Here is a 12369-nt window from a genome sequence, read left to right as displayed (position 1 = left end):
TGTGAATCTATTACATGTATTTAACTGAATCAGTACTGCCTTTTGAGGTTGTAATATGTGTCTCATTTTAATGTTATTTTTGTAAATTCACTTGTCTCTTTTTGTTGCAGAGTGCATCCCATAATACACTGACAGGTGTTTTCAGTTAAGATTTTAGGGAAAAAAATATGGTTCCACTGGGGCTCGAACCCAGGACCTTCTGCGTGTAAAGCAGACGTGATAACCGCTACACTATGGAACCATTCCGCATTTTAGCTAAAGTTTTTGTTATTAACAACACTCAACCACCAACCACCGTTAGCCCTTCGCTGGGAAAAATATAGCGCTGTGATTCCGGTGTTCTCCACCGCACCGCCCCGTTACGCCCTCTGTCCTCCGCTTTTTCGCTGCATGCTGCGGTGTGCTGGTGCGCTGCAGTCCCGCACGAAGCCACCCACGTCTGGATATCCTCCCGGCCGGCGCTGGGCTCCGGATGCTCGTGTTTATGTGTTTCTGAGAGCGGAGCCCTCTTAGGACGGGACGCTTTTTGTGACCGATTTAACGTCATGGTAGGTATCATCTAACCCTAACACCCCCCACCACCCCCCACCCGCCGCAGAGCGTCCGCGGAAACAATCGACTTTGGTGGATCGCCTTCATTTGTCCTTCTTGTCCGCCGCCGGGAACCACATACGTTCCTGATCTCCTTTGACATGTCCGGCTAGCATGGAGGAAGCATGCACATGTTCAAACTTCAAAACAACTAGTGCGCAAACGCACGAAAATCAAATCAGAGCTGGCTGCTCACGCATTAAAGTTTCCATTAAAACAGCCTCATTTTAAAAAAAGCAGTTTGTTTTTTACCATGTAGCCATCCAAAGTGTTTGTTGTTTATGTTTAATATTTCACAGCACAGGCAAAAGGTTTAAACATTACACACCAGTGCTTGCTTGTGTGTGTGGCATTTAGTCCAGCGGAGCACCACGGAGTGAGGAGACATTTCTAAGTGAATTATTCAGTCTTAGACATGTTACTTAAGCTTCTGTTGGGCTCCAGCAGCACTGTCACACATTTCTTATTGTAAGGTCAGCCTTAAAGGCTGCAAAGCGCAACACCCTTGTTGTGCCACAACAATTTAGGATGTATAAATACACACTCCAAAACCCGAGACTTCATTCTGACTTTACACTGCTGCTTGCCTGTGAGCATCTCTGCAGAGATGGCTGGATTTTTAGGAATGTCTTTCTGATTGGTTGCACATTTTCTGCTAAAGTGTTGGTATAGGAGAGGGTTTTCTCATGGTGGAGGAGATACAGAGTATATCAAAGATTTTAAGATTAAAAAAATGAATTTCTGAGTATTTTCTAAATTCAAGTTGTTGTGTGAATCAGGAGCAAAGTTTGTAGCAGTGAAGTAGTGCTACAGTTGGTGGGCCCCTAGCTCCCTGCTCCATTCCGATGCATGTACTTGCAGACGAATCTTGGTCTTTGTTTTCCTTGTCTGCGTGTGACCCTGCAACTAACCACTGGGAACACTTTTACAGTAGACCAAAAGATGACTGGAGTGGGACTTTAACCCCGGGTCATATTATGGTATATTTTTTTGTTTCTATATCATTTAGCTTTAGCAGAGGAGCACACAGACATGAAAACTCAAACTTACCTTTACTCTCACATCAGAAGCAAGCCCATCTTGCTCACTGCTCACTGTAGGGAAAGTGAATCTTTAATCCCTAATTAGATTTTTGAGACGAAAACAACGCACAACAACTATATCTGTGTGTCTGCGGTATTTATTATAAGTATGCGACAAATACCACAAGTACTAATCAAGTTGTGAAGTTTCTCTGCTGCAATTTGAATCAAACTCTCTGTGGGACAGAAAGACTTTTCCATGTCCATTAGCATTCATGAAATCTCATCTCTGCCCCCCTAAAAACTACCTACAGTGATACACAAACATTTGGAATCATGTTTTTTTAATCTTGTTTATTATGTCCTAAAGTATATACTGGACATATACTGGACTGCACTGACTTATAATTTTTACAATTCTTCTTTATTACTGCACCCCTGAGTGGAAATTTGACCCCCCAAGTATTTGCACGCACCAAGTACCTGGTGAAAATGATTATGGGGCATCATGAACAACCATCTCCCCAAGAAATGATATCACAGCGGATATACAGTACAGACCAAATGTTTGGACACGCCTTCTCATTCAAAGAGTTTTCTTTATTTTCATGACTATGATAATTGTAGATTCACACTGAAGGCATCAAAACTATGCATTAACACATGTGTAATTATATACATAACAAAAAAGTGTGAAACAGCTGAAAATATGTCATATTGTAGGTTCTTCATAGTAGCCACCTTTTGATTTGATTACTTCTTTGCAAACTCGTGGCATTCTCTTGATGAGCTTCTAGAGGTAGTCACCTGAAATGGTCTTCCTACAGTCTTGAAGGAGTTCCCAGAGATGCTTAGCCCTTGTTGGCCCTTTTGCCTTCACTCTGCAGTCCAGCTCAACCCAAACCATCTCCATTGGGTTCAGGTGCTGTGACTGTGCAGGCCAGGTCATCTGGCACAGCACCCCATCACTCTCCTTCTTGGTCAAATAGCCCTTAAACAGCCTGGAGGTGTGTTTGGGGTCATTGTCCTGTTAAAAAATAAATGATGGTCCAACTAAACGCAAACCGTATGGAATAGCATGCCGCTGCAAGATGCTGTAGTAGCCATGCTGGTGTAGTATGGTTCAGTATTCAATTTTGAATAAATCCCCAACAGTGTCACCAGCAAAGCACCCCCACACCATCACACCTCCTCCTCCATGCTTCACAGTGGGAACCAGGCATGTAGAGTCCATCCGTTCACCTTTTCTGCGTCCCACAAAGACACAGTGGTTGGAACCAAAAATCTCCAATTTGGAGTCATCAGACCAAAGCACAGATTTCCACTGGTCTAATGTCCATTCCTTGTGTTCTTTTGCCCAAACAAGTCTCTTCTGCTTGTTGCCTTTCTTTAGCAGTGGTTTCCTAGCAGATATTCTACCATGAAGGCCTGATTCACACAGTCTCCTTTTAACAATTGTTGTAGAGATGTGTCTGCTGCTAGAACTCTGTGTGCCATTGACCTGCTCTATAATCTGAGCTGCTGTTAACCTGTGATTTCTGAGGCTGGTGACTCGGATGGACTTATCCTCTGCAGCAGAGGTGACTCTTGGTCTTCCTTTCCTTGGGCGGTCCGCATGTGAGCCAATTTCTTTGAAGCGCTTGATGGTTTTTGTGACTGCACTTCACTTTCAAAGTTTTCCCAATTTTTCGGACTGACTGACCTTCATTTCTTAAAGTATTTATGGTCACTCGTTTTTCTGTTCTTAGCTGCTTTTTCTTTCCATAATACAAATTCTAACAGTCTATTCTGTAGGACTATCAGCTGTGTATCCACCTGACTTCTGCACAACACAACTAATGGTCCCAATCCCATTTATAAGGCAAGAAATCACACTTATTAAACCTGACAGGGCACACCTGTGAAGTGAAAAACATTTCAGGTGACTACATCTAGAAGCTCATCAAGAGAATGCCAAGAGTTTGCAAAGCAGTAATCAAATCAAAAGGTGGCTACTATGAAGAACCTACAATATGACATATTTTCAGTTGTTTCACACTTTTTTGTTATGTATATAATTCCACATCTGTTAATTCATAGTTTTGATGCCTTTAGTGTGAATCTAAAATTTCTATAGTCATGAAAATAAAGGAAACTCTTTGAATGAGAAGATGTGTCCAAACATTTGGTCTGTACTGTAACTGTCAAAAAACTGAATGGGACCAAAATCTCATTTGGAGCTTGAAAAAACATATCTATACTTCAAAATCCACTAACGAAACCAAAAAACACGTGTGAAGGATATTAAAAAGAAGTTTTCAAATTATTTTATATTATTTTTGGAAAGGGCCACAAGACCTACAGCTTGGCGTCCATTTTGTGGCAAAAAGCGAAATAAGCTGGTTTTTATATTTTCCCACAATTTGGGAAAATAAAATATTTGTTTGAGACATCAAAATTTAAAACAGGCCGCTACTTTGAAAAATCGTTGTTTTTTATCCCATATATTTGTCGCGTGCAGCTCTGACCATATCGGCAGTGACAGATAGGTAGAGTAAGGGGCATGTAGCAGCTGCTCAGCCAGTGAGGGTGTTCAAAAGGGGGTGGCGAGGGCGAGGGCGGGTAGTGTGTGCAGCCCATTGAACGCAACTTTCAGCTGTAATGTAGATTTGCATTTGCAAAACACAACTTTATGTTAAAATTGATATTTTTTTAAAGAGGGAATTTTACATGTACGTATCAGATGAGTCTCTGATTGGTGCAGCCTGTCTGAACGCAAAGGCAGCACCCCTGCATGCTGTCTGTATGTGTGGCCTTCTGCATTAGGCGCTCATTTGTTTTCCCTTCTTTATTATAAACTGCTTAACATAAAGTCATGCCTAATAATCAAATTTAAATCTAAGTGTGAGTGCATTTCCAATATTTGTTGCTCGACTCGTCAGAATTTGTACTTACGGGAGTTTATTAGCAAAAAAGTTTTTTATTGTACCTTTAAGTAATAGAACAGAAAGCCCTAAGCTTGGTAACAGCTTAAGTTCACATCAAACCAAATTTTTCTTCCCCCCAGATAGATATTTTTTTGGTTTACATAAAGGCAAACAGGTTCATGTGACAAAGTAAGACAGCTTTTAAAAACACAGCAACTCATACATTTCACAGCAATTTGGGCACATTTATTTTTTCCAAGAGGACAGTGAAAACAGCGAAGAGAGGATCAAGTGGTTGAGAATGCACTTTGAGAGTCAGGAAAATGTAGTTAACCATGTCACATATACTGTATTTGCCTTCATTTTACCGCAGTTTAAATTGTTATCTTTTGAAGGTGTGGTTTAAGTTCTAACATTTTACATGTAGTGTTTCATTTGTGGGTAAATGTCCCACTTCTTGAAATTCTTCATGTTTTGTATATTACAGTTAGTTTTGATGGGACTCTCAGTGCACAGAGTGAGGGAAGAAGATGAAAAATGAGATTAAAGACAAACATTTCTGAATTTGAAGAAGAAAAATTGAATATCTAAGTGACAATGTGAGGCTGTCGATTAAAGAAAAATCTTGACTTGTTGCTATTGATTTTTAAAAAATATGCAAACACCCTTTTTGTCACGTAAGCACCAACATTTAGCGGTACATAACCAACGCAGAACTCCCAAATGTCTGTGTGTTGATGGAGATAAGGACCCCTACTGAAGAAACTGTTGCAGTAGATGCTGCGATGTGCCTTTGTTTGAGCTGAATTTCAATTACCTTAGAGCCCAGTCGCAAAGTGTAGTAAGGAGGCCCGAAACACCCCATATTTAGTGGACGTCTTCCTGAGTGCACCGTCTTCATTTGGTTTTTTGTTGAGTCGCATAACAACAATGGAGAACATCAAGGTAATGGTAGTGCTGCTGCTTGAGTTTTGGGGTGATTCTAAAGTCTTAAAAAAGTAAAGCCAAAGAAAGCTGTGGTTGTCTCAACTTAGTTTTTTTTGCTTTGGATGGAAGATATCCCCAGCTGCCAACTCCAGACTCTAAACTACAAATGTGTTTGTGATGTCATTCTCTGTCTAATCAGTGGTATGGAATCTGGTGGTGTTGCAATCTAGCTCCAGTCAGCCCAGATGGAACTGCTGCCTCGAGCGTTCAAAAAAAGTATGGCCCAGCCTGCAACAGCATGAAATGTAAAAACTAAAAATCAGCATAGAATGAGAGACCGTGCAGGACAGAGTGGAGCTTATGAGAATGCAATTGAGGTGAAGGCATTTGGGAATGACAGTGCCACAAACACTGACAGAGTTGGGTCTTGGGTTTTGATTTACTGAGATCCTTAATTTAAAAAAAAGGCAAAAGTGTTTGCATGCAAACAGATTGAATGGTATTTGTTTAAAATTTGCAGGGGATCAACAAAAATGATGAAACAACATTAACCCTTTAACAGTGGAGATGCCGCCGGCAACACCTAAATAATACGCTTTTTGACACAGCAACCGTTTTTTTCGCAATCATCGGTAGCAGCTAATTCTGACGCTTTTCATATCGGCTTTCATATCGACACAACGCCGCTTTTCTTTGCAACAGGATCAACTGATTCACGTTGGTTGCGTAAGCACAGCACTACTGTAAAGTGTTGCATATCAGCGCAAGGCTGTTTTTCTTAGCTTCCGAATCAGCTGAAATTACGTTAATTGTGTCAACGGTTGATCATTTACGGTAATGATGATGATGAGAATACTTTATTTCAGACTTATACCATGGTCCGGTTGAATACTCGATTCTGATTGGCTGCTGGGTATGCGTTAAAACCTGATAACCGCACGGTGAAAAAAGAAGTTCCGGTCGGCTAGCTTAAATGATTTGTATCACTGCGCCGGCTTCTGTAAAACAACCTTTTGCTTCATCATCGGGGCAAAAACAAGCGGTAAGCGATTAACTTTCCCTCTGAATTGATGCTTTATTCAACCCATCGGGACGATCAGCATATATATATCGCCGAATCTTAACTGCAGCGGTGGTGCTGCACGACGCGGACTATATGTTACGTGATGCGGGCGCGATGCGCCGCATCACGTAACATATAGTACGCTGTTTATGAGAAAAGTGATACAAATCGAAAAAAAAAACAAGAATTAAGGACTAAAACCTGGTTAATATGTATTGCTTTTGTAAGTGACCATGGTATAAGCGGGTTAATGGCCTTCGAAGTGTGCGGTTACTACTTTTTAATGCACTTCGCGGAAGCAACCGTCCTCCGCTTCGCGTCGGACGGTTCAGGCTTCCACGGCGTGCGTTAAAAAGTAGTAACCGCACACTTCGTCGGCCATTAACCCTTACATATACTCTAAAAGAAAAGAAAGGAGTACATAAAAATAATAAAAAAAATAAGTATAAGAAGAAGTTCAAAAAAAAACCACTGTGTGTAGTCCTGTAGCTTCTCTGATTAGTACACAATCAGTTTCAGATACCCATATATACACAAATAGATACATTTACACATAGAAACATACACGGGGAGCCGGTTTAGCTTGTGCTGGTTTGCAGCACCTTCCATCCGTGAAACCCAGGTTCGAATCCAGGCTGCCGCCTGCTCCCTTCTCTACCTCTGTGCCGGCCCCAAGCCCAGTTGCCTTGAGAAGATTGCGTCAGGAAGGGCATCCGGCGTAAAACATTGCCAAGTTTTCCATGCGACTTGTTCGCTGTGGCGACCCCTGATGGGAAAAAGCCGAAAGAGAAACAACACATAGAAACATACACACATTTGACACAAATTTGTCATGTGTAAACACTCATTTTGTTCTATTTATATCTTATGCCCCAACACACCCAACCACATCGCACACAACTGAAATTTATATTGAAAAATATTCATGGAAATATCACTGTTTATTTGTATATGTATATATCTATTAATAATCAGTCAAAAGAATGTCAACACTTGAGCTAAAGTTTGGGTTTTAAAGGATAAAAAGACCCCAAAAAAAGCCATTTTAAATGAGGATTTACTAAAGATTACGGTCTATGCACGTTAAATCAATGCAATGGGGAGTGGAGAAGGAGCTTCTGGGAGGAATAAAAATTAAACTGCAGGCCCTGAAAACGGTCAGATCTAAAACACGCAAGGTGCATGCTGTGTTTTCTTTGACACGAGAGCTAAGGAGGGATGGAGTGAACACACAGCAGCTGGTCCGGTTGGTATTTGAGCTGATGATGGCCATTAATGGGCTCACAAGAGGGATCGAAGATGGGGTACAGGTGGGGATGAAGGCTCTCAATGCCAGTTGCTCCAGAGTGCATCAGCTGGAGCTTAGGGGGAGTGTACAGCGCAGCATAGACGCGTGCTGAAGGAGAAGAGCAGACTGTGAAAGAGAAACAGCCAAGGTAAAACTGTGACATTGACAAAAATAGGAAAAGACATAAATAATGTCTGCTTTGATTTTCATGAGCGGCTCTAAATCAGCTCCTAACTCATCTGGAAGCTAGAAAATTGCAACACTGGATAAGCAGTAAGTCTTTATATTTGCTTCTTGCATTTTATAAGCATTTAGCAGATAATAAGAACTTCCTCCATCACCTTTGAAGGTGTCTATGCCTCCTTCCATCTACAATGACTGCAGACATCTTTGTGTAAAATTCTGTTAATTGTCATGTAAATTAAAGATGCAAAACAGCTGCTCCTTTTTCAAAATTGAAAAATCTGATTGTCAAACAAATGCCTACATTGTTATTCTTCATAAGCAAACACACAATAGAATGTATGTTTTACTTTGGCCATTTAACAAAAGCAATACAATTAGTAAATCAAATGAAACATTTTTGTGCACACTGTCAACACTTGTTCATAAAAGCTTTTGTAAATCACAGAATTGATCTACTTTATGCTGAATCAGTCACAGACCTTCAAACTTCATATAATTAGCTGAAGAACATGGCAGCTGTACCCAACCCATATCACAACAAATGCAATGTCCATTGCAGTAGTCTAAAGCAGAGATTCTGCTTTAATGTCAGACATTTTTTTCACTTTTGAAGTTGGTATCCAACATTTTAGGCCTTAGTCCCATGCACCCGGACGGGGATTGACTTGTACCGTTACGCTGGTTTTTGGGTTGTCTGGGCTAGTGAAGGGTCGTAGACAAGTGTGGTTGTATCCTAAGGGGAGTGCAGATGTGTCTTTCACTTTCGTTGTAGCTCATGTGGCCACCTTAAGGGTAGTTGTGAGTAATGGCCATACAAGGAGAATGCACTTAGCACTTGAACAACACTAACGGTCTCCTTGTCCAGTCCACAGGATTTTGGGGGCTTTCAAAAAATGAAAGATCCGTACAAAGTGCTTGCGTTTCACCCACTTCACCTTTACCTTACCTACGTGTAGTTTAAGTGTTCCCTACCCGTTGACCCGCAGCATGCCCATAGGAAATATGCGCATAAACATATTTCCACTACGGGCTCACCCAGCAGTCATCGTACAGGTTTCCCTATTTTTTGCCCACAGCCGTATCCACCTGTAAGGACATCTTGACATGTGACTAAGGAATGAGCTTCTGCTTTGACAGTTAAGAGAAAATCTATCACATTAAAATAGGTCTTACATACAATTTTGTGCAAAAAGACTCTTTGAAACTGTCTGTAGATATTTACAGAGAAGTAAGATTTAACAGTAACAAAGTCACTAATTTGTGAAAGTTGTTTCTAACTTGTATGGACTAATAATAGGGTAATTTTTTTTTTTTGCATAGAAAAGTACAGCACTGAGACCATTTGAATTTGAATTAGGTCAATATTGTCCTGCAGACCAATGACATTACTGAAAAGGCAGTTTCTGATTTTTTAAAGTTCTTTCTGAACTTAATCTGTAATTTTTTGTTAACTTCGCTGACTTGGGAGTTTTAGTTTAACAGTAATGAATTATTTTTACAGGCCAGAGCAAATAAATAAAGGTAAGACATGTGACAAGGCGAGCATCTTAACATCCATCAAAAGTCATAGACAGATGTGATGAAGGGAATCCTTTCGTTTTCCAAAGTGTCTCTTAGATTCATAGCGTGGATGAAATGAAAATAATGCAAATGTTGCATTCTTCCTGTGCCCTTGGTACCAAGTAAGCCGTGGATCAGCGCCGGTCTTCAGCCTGGTGTTTGAAGCCCCTGGTGTAAAGCATGCCACTAGTAGACTCTAGAGCTGTGGAACTCTCTAGAGTGATGAGTCACACTTTTTCATGAGAAATCTGACAGGAGGCCTTTGCTTTTGGTGGGAGCAATTCCTATTGACTCTCCTGATAAAATCTCTTACTTTGCAGTAAATACTTACATATTTACTGCCTAATGTTACCCTGAAAAGAATACAGGTTTAAATCACTTTGAACCCAGCATGGTTTACTCTATTCTGGTTTACTCTATAGTACATACACTCGTGCACTGTATTTACTATAGTAAAAACGGATCCTCATCATCCCTTAGGTCCTTATTGCTGATTAAACAGACCCATCGAGACACATCAAAAACTTTATTAGACACACCTGTTCAATTACTTGTTTGCAACAATAGAAAATAGGCCAATATCATTTGGAATCTCAGTTGGTTCAATTCTTAACAGGTAGTAATGATAACGTACTGAAGTTTATATCATTTGTTTTGAAAAGAAAAAAGGCTTAAAGTTACTTTGAACCTGGCATAGTTTTATGAATCCAGATGGGCTGGTCTGAGTTGTTCTGAAAGTTGAGGTCTGCTGGGATTTCCGTTCACTGCTGTCTCCAGTGTGTACAGATAATGGCCTGAATAAAGGAAATTTTCCAGTGAGAAGCTGTTGTGGGGAATAAAATGTCCAGTTGATGTTCAGAGGCCAAAGGAAAGAGGAGCAGACCAGTTTGGGGTGATATGAAGGCAACAGCGACAATTTCTTTCTACCAACGCATGCAGAATACCCTGAATGCACATCACATGGATTTGTAAAGCACATACCAACTTTCAATCCTGTCAGCTTCCTATAGTTTAACAAAAGATGGACCTTCAGAAAGATGTCTTAAAAGCCTTGATTTTAACTGCAGCATTTAGATGACAGGGTAAGATTATGGTGCAGGAAACATAAACGTATGAATACCTCCTGCCTTGTATCAGGAGTCAAGGCTGCTGGTGGTAAGATGGTTGGAGGTTATCTTTTTGACTCATTTTTGGCTTCTGTACCTAATTGTTCATGGTTTACATGCCTCAGAAAAGGGCCATGTCCATCCCTATATGACCAAAATGCTGCCATTTTCTGACGGAATCCTAAAGCAGAGTAATGTACCTTGTAACAAACCTCAAATCACTTTAAACATGAAAATAAGAAATTAAGATTACACTCCCAACAGACCTAAAAAGGTCAGAATGATCCCCACATATCAGCCCAAAATAGCATTTATATATGTGGGGGATTGATGTTTGATATTAGAAGACTTCTTTCCTTTACACATTACCCTTCAACAATAGTCGATGACAGAAAAATATTGGTTAGACTTCCTAATTTGGTGTAACTAAATTTTGGATGGCAATAGAAACATCTTTAGAGACTTTTTGCTTGTTATGAAGACTCTTGTCTGGTTAGGATTGTATGTTTTTATTTTTAATCTTAAAATGACTCGTGAAGAGCATACAACTTCTGGTAAAAACGTAGCATTTGAATTGTGATATAAATTATGGCCTACAATCACAGCTATTAAATATCTATATTTGATTCTAGTTTTTTTATTTTTAGCTGTTTGAGCAGAAAGGCTTAGTATCTGCAATTATTAGTTAATCTGTAATCTGTAAGTAAAACATAACCAAACAAGCAGTTTGTACAGGTCAGTTTGCAAATTTGTCAACAGATGATAGATTAACATGGCTTTAGTGGAAGCGGTGTCCATTACGGGTTCATGACCTCGTGCTAAATGCTGTTCTGTGAGTGCAGCTATACTGTGGAAAGGACTTAGCTTTCCTTTGGCTTCTCTGAGACTGATGCAAGTTTACACGATTTAAAGATGAATTGTCAGACAGTAGCCCAGCGTTCCATTATACAATTCTGTGGTGGCTCCTTCCTGAATCCCTTTAGTCTGCTTATTATTTGCGTTCATGCTCTCTTTAAAAGAATCAGATCTCTTGTATTTTGTAAGATTGTTGAGGAAAATGTTTTCAAACTTGTTTGATTGGATGTTAAATTATATTTTCTTCTAAAATAGCATGATGTCTCAGACCCAGTGCCAGATGTAACCGAGCATTAATGACAATTTGCAATTTTTCGGATCATAGAGGATGAGTATATTCCTTTACATATTTTTGTAAATCAGGAGCATACGGAATAAATTATGTTTGAAAAAGGGCGTATTTGTGACGTAGATTATACACTCAGTGGGCCACAAGCTCCCTGCTCCGCTTCATCCCATTCCATTCTGACTTCCAGATGACTAGATTCATGTACGTCTTAGTTTTCCTCATCCAAGCTGGCATCTGGCTCAAAACTGTATGACTGGATAGCTCCAATATTGCTCACTATTTTTATTACACTGGTAATAGTAGGTTGGGGGTGTGTGGGGCTGTAAGATAGCGGTAAAGCGTGTAAACAGATGGAAAATGACCATCTGTCATGGTCAGAGGTAAACGTTGACTCACCTCTGAGTTGACCCCCCCATCACCACCACCAACCCACACAAAACTTAGATGGGAATTTTTGATGATCTGATGAACTTCTGCTGCTCTGCAGAAACTATGTCAAAGAAAATGACATAGGTTTGCTGATTTGGGCTACAAACTCTATAATAATGATTAAAAAAAACACTGGGGAAGAATTTA

At 40.1% G+C, this 12369-nt stretch overlaps 1 protein-coding gene and 1 non-coding gene across 2 annotated transcripts in view; one reads left to right on the top strand and one right to left on the bottom strand.

The window, feature by feature from the left end:
* Positions 1 to 168: 168 nt before the first annotated feature.
* trnav-uac (transfer RNA valine (anticodon UAC)) lies at positions 169 to 241 on the bottom strand. The gene has a single exon. It is a non-coding gene; the product is annotated as a tRNA-Val (tRNA).
* Positions 242 to 324: 83 nt separating this feature from the next.
* Positions 325 to 12369, top strand: part of bcorl1 (BCL6 corepressor-like 1) — a 53649-nt gene continuing 41604 nt past the window's right edge. The window contains exon 1 of the mRNA XM_011479933.4: positions 325 to 548. The gene's annotated coding sequence lies outside the window, so the exon portion shown is untranslated. The remainder of the gene's footprint in view (positions 549 to 12369) is intronic.

This window comes from Oryzias latipes, chromosome 10 (assembly GCF_053564925.1).
Source record: "Oryzias latipes strain Hd-rR chromosome 10, Olatipes_Hd-rR_3.1".
NCBI classification, from domain to species: Eukaryota; Metazoa; Chordata; class Actinopteri; order Beloniformes; family Adrianichthyidae; genus Oryzias; species Oryzias latipes.
Note: the sequence above shows the minus strand (reverse complement) of the source record. Positions and strands in the feature narration are given on the sequence as shown.